This window comes from Eleginops maclovinus, chromosome 10, assembly GCF_036324505.1.
Source record: "Eleginops maclovinus isolate JMC-PN-2008 ecotype Puerto Natales chromosome 10, JC_Emac_rtc_rv5, whole genome shotgun sequence".
In the NCBI taxonomy this organism is placed as follows: Eukaryota; Metazoa; Chordata; class Actinopteri; order Perciformes; family Eleginopidae; genus Eleginops; species Eleginops maclovinus.
Genome location: NC_086358.1, coordinates 949702 through 963371, shown reverse-complemented (window position 1 = coordinate 963371; position 13670 = coordinate 949702). Strand labels below are relative to the sequence as shown.

The 13670-nt window shown below is 44.8% G+C and overlaps 1 protein-coding gene across 1 annotated transcript in view; it reads left to right on the top strand.

The window, feature by feature from the left end:
- LOC134871421 (glutamate receptor ionotropic, delta-1-like) overlaps positions 1 to 13670 on the top strand; it is a 139070-nt gene that overhangs the window by 47256 nt on the left and 78144 nt on the right. The window lies entirely within an intron of this gene.

Here is a 13670-nt window from a genome sequence, read left to right as displayed (position 1 = left end):
TTGTTCTAACCCTGAGTCTCTATGGGGGACATTTTATTTGTTTTTGTTTCTCGATCTTGAGAACTATTTACTTTACTATTTCTCTCAAACTTGGACTCCTGCTAGCTGCAGGTGTGTGTGTGTGTGTGTGTGTGTGTGTGTGTGTGTGTGTGTGTGTGTGTGTGTGTGTGTGTGTGTGTGTGTGTGTGTGTGTGTGTGTGTGTGTGTGTGTGTGTGTGTGTGTGTGTGTGTGTGTGTGTGTGTGTGTGTGTGTGTGTGTGTGTGTGTGTGTGTGTGTGTGTGTGTGTGTGTGCGCGTGTGCGTGCCGGTGCAGCAGCATGTCTACAGGAAGCCCTGAGGGACACGCTGCGATGGCAAAGGGCAGAGTGACCCTGCAGCGTTGCGTGTTCCCAGTAGCCCAACCTCTGACTCCAGAGCAGTGTGTGCTGTTCGGTTCACACACACCCAGAAAGTGTGTTTGTTTGGAGGCTTGAAAGGGATCAGAGAGCTCACAACGAAATCACACTGTCTCACAACTGAAATGAAAGCAGCTGTTATTGTGGCTCCCTCTCTTCATCTCAGTCCTGAGAACAGATGGGTTTGTTCTCTTAATGAACTTCAGATGTAATGGACACACATGTACGGTAACACACAGAAGAAGTGGTTTCACCCTCAGAATGATTGTTGTTATCTCCCTAAATGCACTTTCTCTGAAATGAAAGCAGCCGCTGCCACACAGGTCTGATATCCAGCCTGCAGCTAACTTCTGACTCACACATCTTCTATCGGCTTTCAATTCATTGGTTAATTGATATTTATGAACTCCTGCAGCCTGTCAATCACATGCATGGTTATAGCATGTTATCATGTGAGGAGAGGCTTTTATCAGAGTGAGTCCTCACTTCCTGTCCCCTGGTGTGGAAGTCAATGGTTGTCTGAACGTGTTTTTGGCCTGAAATAAGACATTGTTCTACGATATAAATGACCTCACTGGTGGATTCAAAAATGGGGGTCCGTCCTCCAAAGTCCAATGGAGAAATTCCAATGGACCAAGACAATGCTGCCTTCAGGGTCCCACTCAGAAATACGACATCCCAGGACCGCTTCCTGTTTCATCTTCCCAGTTATCTGAAAGGAAGTTGAGTATTTTCTGGTCAAAGTCCTGCAGCTTCGTCTCTGGCCGGTCGCTGCTCCTTCAGCAGGAGGTCCATATCTGAGAGCTGAATATGAGGAGGCGGGTCATAAAGGTCTCCGGCTGTCAGTCAAACTCCGCATACACACTTTACGATAAAGCAGAGTACGGGTGATTGACAGGTCACTACTAGAGGATCGTCCAATCAATTCACAGTGTGTGTTCCTCTATAGTTAGCTTCCCTCTCAGCGTCGTGGTCAAAGAAGAAACTAGAGGCTGTGTGTGTGTGTGTGTGTGTGTGTGTGTGTGTGTGTGTGTGTGTGTGTGTGTGTGTGTGTGTGTGTGTGTGTGTGTGTGTGTGTGTGTGTGTGTGTGTGTGTGTGTGTGTGTGTGTGTGTGTGTGTGTGTGTGTGTGTGTGTGTGTGTGTGTCAGCTGTCAGCACACTGTGTGAATCATTATGGAGTATGTGTGAATCTAAGCAGGGAAATTAACACCACACACACACACACACACACACACACACACACACACACACACACACACACACACACACACACACACACAGCAGGTTCCTCACACCTGTTGCAGAGTGAGATTTCTGCCTCCTCACTTCCCCTACTTTGTCTTTCACACCTTGGTTCCTTCCTTACCTTCTGTTCTTATCTCCTACACTGGGCTTTTTCTTCCTTCCTTCCTTCTTGCCTTCCTTGCTTCCTTCCTTCCTTCCGTCCTTCTTGCCTTCCTTCCTTCCTTCCTTCCTTCTTGCCTTCCTTTTTGCCTTCCTTCCTTCCTTCTTGCCTTCCTTCCTTCCTTCTTGCCTTTCTTCCTTCTTGCCTTCCTTCATTCCTTCCTTCCTTCCTTCCGTCCTTCTTGCCTTCCTTCCTTCCTTCCTTCTTGCCTTCCTTTTTGCCTTCCTTCCTTCCTTCTTGCCTTTCTTCCTTCCTTCTTGCCTTCCTTCATTCCTTCCTTCCTTCCTTCTTGCCTTCCTTCCTTTCTTCCTTCCTTCTTGCCTTCCTTCATTCCTTCTTGCCTTTCTTCCTTCCTTCTTGCCTTCCTTCATTCCTTCCTTCCTTCCTTCTTGCCTTCCTTCCTTCCTTCTTGCCTTTCTTCCTTCCTTCTTGCCTTCCTTCATTCCTTCCTTCCTTCCTTCTTGCCTTCCTTCCTTTCTTCCTTCCTTCTTGCCTTCCTTCATTCCTTCCTTCCTTCCTTCCTTCATTCCTTCCTTCCTTCCTTCCTTCATTCATTCTTCCTTCCATCCTTCCTTCTTCCTCACTCTGTGTGTGACCTCCACAGTTGCAGTAACCTTCGAGGACAGTCTGTAAAGTTGAGTCTCAGACTCACGGGATAAATGATAGATCCTGTTCAGATTAATCCGGGCTAAGGGGAGGCGTTCAGTCTTCCTGTTTCTCTGTCCTGTTTTCTAACCGTTGTTAATCGCCAGGATTTGTCTCACGTCAACAGAGTCCTTGTGGGGGAGACAAGGACGGCATCCCTAATGAAGCGGGGGGGGGGAAACAGGGGAGGGGAGAAGAGAGTCTTATCATTGATAGGAAACATCTGAGTTTTTAACTGAGCGATACAGCACAACAGGAAACGACCAAAGAAGAAAATCAGCGTTAAAAGTTGAGTTTATTTTAGATTCAAACATCGATCAGTAAAGTTATTAAACCAATACTTCCCTCGTTCAATAAAACCTCTAAAGTCGCCTCGTTAAACTTCATCTATCGTGACGTTTGTTTCAGTTATTGGTTACTTTTATTTTGAAGTCAGTTCACTTTTATTTTGAAGTCAGTTCACTTTTATTTTGAAATCAGTTCACTTTTATTTTGAAGTCAGTTAATGGTGACCTTTATTTTGAAATCTCATTATTTCTTTTGAAGTCTGTTCCTGGCTTCTTGCTTTTACTTAGAACTGAAACCTAAAATACAATCTTTAAAAAGAGCCGTCATTAAAACGTAGGCAAAGGTTTCCCCTTAAACCTAAACCCATTAAGTCTTAATACGGAAAATAATGCAGACTCTTGATTCTAACATATTTTATAAAGCTCTTCCTGTCGTTCCCTCTCATCTCCTCTCAGTCAGAGATCAGGGAACACGAGGAGAGAGAGAGCCGGATCAGAATTGATCTCCCCTCTCGGCAGTAATTGGAGCACTTAGTGTAAGCGCCGCGACCAACGGCTAATTGCCGGGCGGTGGGCGGAGGTGGAGATACTTGACGTGTGTTAGTGCTGATTGGAGATCATGCGGCCCCTCACCTGCCACTCACAGAGAAGATTATAGAGCAACAGCTGACCTCCAGCACGCTCTTATTCTGAAACTCTCTCAGAAAAACCGGAGGCCTTAAAGCACAATTATAAGGAAAAAGAGAAAGTTTGAAAATGTAGTTCCAGGAAGTACACACGTCCTCATCATCTTCCACAGGAACACAGTTTGAATGCATGTATTTGTTTTTGATTTACATGCCAGCAGCTGACCTCCAGCACGCTCTTATTCTGAAAATATGTCTCTCTCAGGGAAACAGGAAGTTGATTTACAGGAGGACAGGAAGCCCACCTCTTTGCAGTTCATATTTTTGGGATTTCAATCAGAATTAGTACACACACACACACACACACACACACACACACACACACACACACACACACACACACACACACACACACACACACACACACACACACACACAGCACTGTTTTTTTTTATTCCGCTGTGATTTGAATCCTCAGTCTCTGGATGAAATATCATGTGTAGTATTTTTCTCCTGTGGTTTCTGAAATGTTTGAACATGCAGGATCCAGAGCTGACTGCAGCCTGCTATCATTCACACCAAACACACACCTTCCCCTCAGTCTGAGGACCTCTGCTTCTCACTAAGGGTTGGAAGGAGTGGCTTTAAAACACATGGACGGATCACAGTGAGTCCAGCATCCTGCACCTGTCCTCTGCATCACCTCTATCAGGACAATGCACGTTATTACGCTCTTAAATGTGCATCCGTCTGATGCTGGAAGCTGGCAGAAAACAGGAGAGGTAAATCTGACTGGGAATAATGAACGATGGCTTTGCCCGAGTAGAAACTGACTGCAGCGGATCGTGTTTACATCCTGAGCGATAATTAAACTCAGGTCCTTCAGATGCAGAGCGCTGCACCTTCCATCAGCTGTTCTGCAGCGTCAGCATGCTGTCGAACAGCTGTCAGGAAACCCAATCACCTTTACATCAAACACACTTTTACTACAACACGTACACTTCAGAATCAGACTGGGTTTATTAGAGAACAGGAGGAGCCCTTACTGGTCCCACAGAGTGTTGGGAGCAGTGGGCTGCCATATGTACGGGACTTGAACCGGTGACCTTCCTGTTCCCAAGTCGAGTCCCTATGGACTTGGCCACCGTCACTCCTTACACTATTTAATTCATCTTTGCTATCTTTGTCTTGCAATGTTTCATTTCTTTCTTAATTACTTTATTTGTTGTTTGTTTTCTTGCAATATTTAATAGATGTATTTCTGCAGATCTGATCAACTGCTTTACTTCTTCTTCATTTGTCTACCGGGCTGCAGAGTCATGAATATAAAACCAGCAGAAGAAGGACCGGAAATGATCGGCTGCAGACCGGACAAATGAAAAAGCTGCTCCTAAAATATAGAATAAATCCGGAGCCTCTTCTTGATGTAAGATATAATATACGGCTTTGTGGTTTAAACAGACACAGAAACACGACTACGCTTTGTAAGACAATTAAATCAAAGACAATATTCACTCAAAAGATAATTGAGACGAAGCTGACTACAGTCCACCGTATTTACAGCAGCCAGTGAGGAGGGATTCAGTTCACATGGCATTAATATCATGCATGATGTTTCCTGGGGAGCATCAGGCTGAAGGTCTCTGAAGAAATATCAGCATCAGTTCTAACTCTGAGTTTCAAGTCTTCAGCTTTGAGTTTTGAGTCTCAAACTCCTCGTTTTGAGTTCTAAACTTTGAGTTTTGAGTTCTGAATTTCGATGTCTGAGTCCTCAACTCCTATTTTCAAGTCTTAAACTTTGAGTTCCGAGTCTCAAACTTCTAGTATCGAGCCATAGACTCCAGGTTTCAGGTCCTTTAACTTTGAATGTTGAGTGGTAACCCTGAGTTTGAGTCTTTGAGTTTCGGTCATCATCTTTTCCTAGACTTTGAGTTTGTAGTCCTGAATCTTGAAAACCCGTTTTTGTCCTACATTTTGGTTTTCTAGCTCTAACTTTGAGTCTAAAGTCCTAAAACTTGAGTTCAGGAATGAAATGTTGAGGTTCGAGTCTCAAACCTCTAGTTTTGAGTCCTAAACGTTGAGTTTTGAGTTCTGAACTTCCATGTCTGAGTCCTTTTCTCATCTTTGAGTCACAAGTCTAAACAAGTCGGTCTGTAGTTTTGCATCATGCATTTAGCTTTCTGTCATCCCTGACTCTGGGTTTATGTTGTCCCTCAATTCCAGGATTTTCTGTGTATTTGTGCGGTCTCTCTGGGTCTGTTGTACTGGGGTACTGGTTGTGTGTCCCTTTGTTGTCTTTAAATGTCCATTGTAGTCTGTCTGCGTCTCTCTGTCGTTGTTCTGTGTCTGTTTGAGTGTGTTTTCTGCAGCCCTGATGCCTGCCGTCCTCTGAATGGGAGGTTGTGTTTCCTCAGTTTGCAGCAGCAGGAATGGCTCTCTCCCCCCAGGGGGTGTGTGTGGTGTTTCAGAGAGTTTACTGGAGCCGCCCGTTAACTGTCCGACAACAAACAAACAAACAAACAAACAAACAGACAGACCGGATCCCTGAAAACAGAGCAACATGAAACTCTGAGAGGAGACACTCGCTGATGGGACGGAAGGTTTTCCACATAGTTTAATATCAGCTCAGAGCAACACTCCTCTCAGTTATCGGCCCTTTGTCGTCAGTTTGAGCATCTTTGCAGGAACTGTCTGGAGTGTTGTCGTTGTTTTGGTCTCTTTGTAGTCCTTTAAGGGTCTTTTTATTGTCCTTCTGAGTCTATTTCTTGTTGTTTCATGGCTGTTTGTAGTTGTTCTTAAAGGTCTTGGCTGTGGTTTAGCTCCTCTTCATCATAGGTTAGTGTCTCTGATCTCTTAGTGTCTCTTTGCATATGGGTTGCATCTGTTTGTATTCATTTTAGACTCTCTTCATGGTCATTCTGTATATTTTTGTTCTGTTTTTGCATCTCTTTTCAGTCCTTCTGTCATTCTGTGTCTCTCTTGTCTTTTTGTGGTCATTATTCCAGCACGTCTTCCTCCTCTCTGATCCTGCAGCTCCATTCAGTCACACATCAGAGACCCTCTGATGTGTGTCCGATAAGAATCTGTGTGTAGTGTCAGGACATCCCGCTACTGAAACACCACCCACACACACACACACACACACACACACACACACACACACACACACACACACACACACACACACACACACACACTTGCCTCGGGTCGTTTATCTCTGTATTTTTATATTCACAGCTGTGTGAACGCTCTGTTGACCCGCTGAGCTGCTGACTGGAGCTAAGAGTGTTTGTATTGTTTGTGTAAACATGCAGGCACAACAAAGGCCAGATCATTAATAACAGAACCTGCAGAGTGTGTGTGTGTGTGTGTGTGTGTGTGTGTGTGTGTGTGTGTGTGTGTGTGTGTGTGTGTGTGTGTGTGTGTGTGTGTGTGTGTGTGTGTGTGTGTGTGTGTGTGTGTGTGTGTGTGTGTGTGTGTGTGTGTGTGTGTGTGTGTGTGTGTGTGTGTGTGTGTGTCCCCTCGCTGCTCCTCTTAGCCCTTCTGACGCTTCAAGGTGAGCTTCTTTAAAACCCAGACGTTCGATTGGTCCGCTCACCTGGAAGGAAATCCCCAAGTCATGCAGAAACAGGAAGTGACCGGCGTGCTGAGCGAACACAGCGGGGGACGCACGTTAATGGACGCTCGGGGCAGAGGTGACGGGAAAGATCATAAAATGTCCAGAGGATAATTATGAGGACTCCTTTCAGAGCTCCTATTTCATTCATGGAGTTTCCTCTCCGCGACCTTTAACAGAGGTCATCCTGGCACCTGTGGGAGCTGATTGCAGGAGGAGATACTGACCTGCATTACATTCTACAGAAACACAGAATGAAAAAGCAAAGAGAAATAAAAACCCTCAACAGGAAGTGGAAAACAAAAGGCCTTTCAAAATACGTTTTTGTGTTTTTGACCCAAATGACAAATTCAGCCAAAAATGCTTCAAATATCTAAAGTGTTTTAGAGGGGCACAGCGGGGACTTCTGCAACCCACAAGTCTTTGCACAAGCCAGGTTGAGTTTTGAGTGCAAACGTTTGTATTTGGAGAGTTTCCAGAACTACTTCGAAGTCTGAGACCTTCACTGTGAGTTGCAAGTCTCAAATTTCTAGTTTTGAGTCCAAACTCAAGTTTCAGCTTCTTCTCTTGATTTCCGACTGTTGAACTTTGAATGTTAAGTGCTTCACTCCAGTTTTGAGTCCTAGACTTTGAGTTTGTAGTCCTGAATGTTAGAGTTTTGAGTCCTAACATTTGAGTTTCAGGTATGAAATGTTCAGTTTCGAGTCTCAAACTAGATTTGAGTCCTACACGCTGAGTTTTGTGTCTGAACTACAATGTCTGAGTCCTAAACTCCTATTAGCAAGTCCTGAACTTGGAGTTCCAAGTCTCAATCGTCTAGTAAAGAGTCATAAAAACCCAGGTTTTGGGTCCAAAAAACTACAGCTTCAGCTCCTTATCTTGATTTCCCAGCGTTAAACTTTGAACTGTAAGGAGTAGCTTTGAGTTTGAGTCCTTCGCTGGAGTTTCAGGTCATTGACTTGCTCCTGACTGCTCTGAATGTGCACAGTCAGTAAAGTGGATGAAGGTGCTCCCTGTTCCTCTGAAGGACAGCACTATCAGCTGCAGGAAATACAAGTACAAGTACTGGAGTAAAGGGAGTTACTGTCCACCCCTGAGTGCAGAGACATGATGTTCATCCAGGAGCCTTTTCTGGTGTGTTATTAAGTTATCACACACACACACACACACACACACACACACACACACACACACACACACACACACACACACACACACACACACACTCAGGTGTAGCTGTTGCTCTTTGAGGGTCTTCAGGGGGGGTCAGACTGCTGACAGGAAAATCAATGAGAGAGAGAAGGGTACTGACTCTCTGGAGGGGGTCCAGAGAGTGGATGAGGACTGCAGTGTGATTCTATAGAAATGTGTCAGAAATGTTGATGCGTGTTGGATTAAGATGCAGTTCTGCAGAGGGTTAGAACCACGGAAGGACGTTTTGAATGTCGAATACAAACCTAAATATGCAAAAATAGGGGTTGCATTAACGACATGTAGGGTACGTCACAATAAGTGTGAACTGGACTAGGTGCAAAATATGGAGAGGAGTTTACTGATCACACCTTCAGAGATCAGAGCAGAACATCAGCGTCATGGAGGCGTTCAGGGATTATACAGGACATTTCTTAACCCAGGATTTAAAGTCCGTCTCCTTTAAGGATCCAGCAGCAGGTAGAGTTTAAAATGGGGGTAATTTATCTGGAGCTGATCCCCCCCCCTGTCAGCTCCTCTCTCTCCATCTCAACAAACAGCTGCAGAGAAACCGCCTGAATGTCACGGCGCTCCTCGCTGATGAATCCTGATTTCCTGATGACCTTCCTCTGCGTCACGGTGACACAGCGCTTCCTGTCACACACACACACACACACACACACACTCTTTCTTAAAAATACTGAGCTCTGACCCAGCAGACAGTCTGCACCCTGCAGGAGAGGACATCTCACTGCTGCCTCTAAAGTCTGGTCTAAATGAACTGAACAGGTCAGTATTCTTATGGGAGATCCACCCTGAGCCTCCTTCGACACGTTGTCAGGTTTAAGCATGTTTTATCTTATTAAATCGCCCAAAAAACTTATAGCTATTAATTATAGCCGGAAAGTGCTCTTTATAGTATCTATAGTCAGAAGTTTACCCAGAAATGGATCCAGATCCTTTAGAAAACACGGCACTCTGCAAACCTGATAATAGGTGTCGCACAGAGCCGAGGGAAGAGGAGTTCCTCCGTCAGTAAAGCATCTGGAAGTTTGATTTATCTGATGAAAGGAAACGTGTAGCTGAGACACTCTCCTCAGCATCCAGCCAACACCTACACACTGTCCTTGTGATTACCAGAACACACACACACACACACACGGACACGCACACACACACACACACACACACTGGACCTCCAGCTTTATGCTGCTGTCAGTGAATATGAGTTAAGAGTTTTACCTCCAGTAAACAGAGAGTGACATTGGAGCAGAGACAGACACACACACACACACACACACACACACACACAGAGCCGGAGGTGTTGAGCTGAATGACAAATGTTTACTGTGTGTGTGTGTGTGTGTGTGTGTGTGTGTGTGTGTGTGTGTGTGTGTGTGTGTAAATTATATGTATTTGCTGATGTGTTTGAGGAGCGACAGTGTGATGTCACTATGTAATGTAACTTTGGGATTTTAGCCTCTGTAGACCGTTTACGTGCACAGAAACACTCTCCAGGGGAGGGGACACATTGACAGGTTCTCTTTAAAGCAATACTAACGGCTCATTGGTCCCCCTCTGATCTCCAGCCCCTAACACAGTCTGAATGCTCCCTGCAGACCTTGGTTTGTCTTTAGAGGACATCAGATGACCCCCCCCCCCCCCTCCTCTCAGGACCTGCAGCAGACTTTTATTCCTCCCTGAGGACAGGAAGATTTATCCTGCTGATCATTTCCACCCGAGCTCTTCAGCGAACAGCCGGCGAGACTCGCTGTTGATTTCAGACGGAGACTCAGAGACTTAACTCGGGGATCGGATTCTGCTCCAACGGAGGAAGAGCTCCTTTCCACTCTGATTTATTTCAGGAGATGCCGTTTCATTTGTTCGGTCATTTCCTGTCCGTGTTCTGCAGCTTTTCTTCATGGTTCTGCATCTCCAAATACAAACACAGAAGGAATTCCAAAGAGCAAAAGACATAAATGAATCAAATCTGAGCAGAGAATGAACTACTCAATAAAACAGTTTCAAAAATAATGAAACGGAGCCAGAAAAAAATGACAAAATATAAATAAACAACAAAAATATTTAATTGCATAAAAAATACAAACCTTTAAAAGACTGTAATGTTGCAAGACAAAAAAAAGAGGAAATCCAATATTTTGACTTTTTCCCATAAATACACCGAGAAGAGAGTCTTGTGAAACCGAGGAGGATATAAACGCTTCCACACGGAGACTCCACTTACAGCCCTCTTGGTGTGTGTGTAAATTCAGACCAGGTGTGTGTGTGAATGCAAGCTCCAGTAATTGATGTTCTCTTTGTGCTCATTTCCTGTGTCTGTGTGTAATTGCTTTGCATCTATTTTGATTCCTTGTGTTTTATGTTTGTTTCCTTTATTTTCAGTTGGATGGCGTGTCTTGGTATCAGAAGCAGCTGATATGTGGATGTTTTTGAGGCCTGTTCTGTCTCTGTGGTTGCTCTCCCTCTCTCTGCTCACTCTGTGGTTGCTCTCCCTCTCTCTGCTCACTCTGTGGTTGCTCTCCCTCTCTCTGCTCACTCTGTGGTTGCTCTCCCTCTCTCTGCTCACTCTGTGGTTGCTCTCCCTCTCTCTGCTCACTCTGTGGTTGCTCTCCCTCTCTCTGCTCACTCTGTGGTTGCTCTCCCTCTCTCTGCTCACTCTGTGGTTGCTCTCCCTCTCTCTGCTCACTCTGTGGTTGTTAGGGTTACAGGTTTTTCATATCTATTTTGCTTCTTCTTGTGGTTCATTTCCATTATCCTTGTGGTCGATGTTGTGCTTTTGCATTTGGTCTTTTTATGGTATGTTTTTAGACATGTAGCCTCTCTGTAGTTGTGGGTGTGTTAGTGGAATGAAGCATGTCTTCTAGGTCATTCTTCTGTACAATCCTTGCAGTAATCCTTGGACAATATGAATGAAATAAAAGAACTGGATTGATTCTTTGCTGAATAATCAAAGTGATTTAACAATATATAAATATCAGAAACAAGAAAACACAAATAATTACAAATCAATATTTTAGGCTTAAAGAAATAAAGACAACAAATTAAATAAGAAGTGTGTGTGTGTGTGTGTGTGTGTGTGTGTGTGTGTGTGTGTGTGTGTGTGTGTGTGTGTGTGTGTGTGTGTGTGTGTGTGTGTGTGTGTGTGTGTGTGTGTGTGTGTGTGTGTGTGTGTGTGTGTGTGTGTGTGTGTGTGTGTGTGTGTGTGTGTGTCAGTCATCAATCGGCTCTCAGGGTCTCTGCAGCTCAGACTTGAGGATTTCAGGCAGGACTGAGACCTCCAGCTGCAGTGGCCTTGCCTCTAAGTGGAGCCCGGGGCCCCTGCAGTAGTCCGGGGCCCCTGCAGTAGTTCAGGGCCCCGTCTGACAGCAGCCTGCAGCGTGATGCTCACAGACTTGTTTTCATGCATGCATGCCTTCTCTGGTTCCTCCTTCCCTCTGACCTTGCCTCTTCCTCTGAGGCCCCGGAGTCTCTCAGAGTTAAAACTGACTTCCAGAAAGCAGCTTTACATTTCCATTACCTCTCTGACTCCAGGGTCCTTCTCTAATCCTGCTTTTTGCAAAATGAGTGAGCCGTGTTTCACTCAGCATGCACGAAGCGTCTGATGAGTTTACCTGAAGGCCGACACGTTGGTATTCTGCAGAGAGGGTCTGATGCCGGCAGACAGAGAGTATGGTCTAGTTATTTATTTATTGCTCTTTGGTTTTTCTTTCATGCTTAAGCATTTAGTTTGTTGCACTGTTGGAGGAGACGGGGACATCAGAGTGTGTGCATTGTGACAGAAAACCTTAAAAACAGAGAAAATCCGACAACATTTTTTGTCCTTTTGCAGGAGGAAGTTCAAAAGCGTCTTCCTCCTGTGATGCATTATTACTATAGGTTGAGTAGTTCAGGAATGGACCTGTGTACAGTATGTGCAATTTACTTCTTATTGATTGCTTTTTATGTCTTTGGTGGATTGCTTGTTGCACTGTTGGAGGAGACGGGGACTTTGCTGCAGCTGGGCACGTGTCCACAGAGCCTCTGCATCTTGAATTTGATCAGAAAACGTGCTCAGATCACAGCTGTGTTTGGAACCAAGCTGGTTGTGGAAACGTTTATCACTAAGGAAAATCAGAGGACATTTGAAGCTACATCTGGAGAGGAAGTAGAAAAACATCGTCCTCCTGTGATGCATTATTATTAGTGAGTAGAGAGGGTGAGTAATTCAGTAACGGAACTGTGCTTTTAGTTCGTCCTGCAGCTCGAAGAATAGACGGTCTGAAGAAGAAGAGGGGTTTGCAGGATTACAGTAGGTTGTGAAACTGACATTAAATCTGATGCATTTCCAAGTTATATCCGGAGACCAAGTACAAGCACATCTTTATCTTGTGATGCATTATTATTAGTCGGTAGAGGTTGGGAGTGGAAGCATTATCTTCTTTCTTCCTGTTTGTGCACGCTCTAAGAACACACGGAGCTACAGGAGCATCTGATGGACAATCGTCCGGTGTCCTCAGAGTGCTTTTCTAGAAATAATTAAAAAGAAAATCATTCTAAAATAAGAACTCAAAGAAAGCGTCATGTAAAAATCCAAAGAATCAATATGTTGTTTTAGTGTTCATCTTTTCAGAAGTACTCAAACCCCAAACGGCTGCCGACGCGAGGAACATGAATAAGGAACATATCTTTAAATTAGTGCTACACATTTCCCTGTCCTGTCCCCACGTCCCTGCCGCGTGACGCTCTTTATAACTCCAGAAGAAGAGGAGCATCCACACATGAGAGTAATTGGACAATGCTAACATGCAGCGCTAAGCTACTGTACTGCAGCTCCAGTTTCACGCTACGCTGCGTCTAATCGCTGCCCAGCGGGACAAATACAAACCCAGCTCCAGAGAGGGGAGGGAGAGGCTGCCGGGGAGCTGATTTAAATACAGCCAGTGTGCAGATTCTCAGGGATTAACTGCACAGATCCACCCGCTCATTTCAGTTGGGAGAGATGGATGGAAATAGTAAAACGGATGGAGAAAGCCCAGAGGTGCAGAAAGAGACGGAGGACAGATGTTTTAGTCCAATTCTGAAAGAAAATGAAATTCTGAGAAAAGTGTAGAATTCTTCAATCTAAAAATGTGTGTTTCTAAATCCGTGATTACACTACAGCGTTACTGTGTCTGTTCAGACTCCCAGAATATTCCTGACCCTCCTCACGTTGTGTCCTCATTGCACTTCTTATGTAAAGTTTTTAATGGTGTTCCTGAAGTCGTTCTGCTCCGCGCCGCTCTGTAACGACACAGCTCGTTAAGGGCTGACTTCAGTTCATCAGTTCATCATTCATCAGCGCTGTTAGCTCAGCTCCAATCAGGGAGCCTCATTTACCCATCAGCCAGATGCTGCTGCAGCCACTCGCAAACACACGCAATCATTTACTCTCTTTAGTACAATCCTTATACTTTTATTACCAAACACCTGCAGGAGGAGCTCCAGGTCAAGGGGGGGGGGGGGGG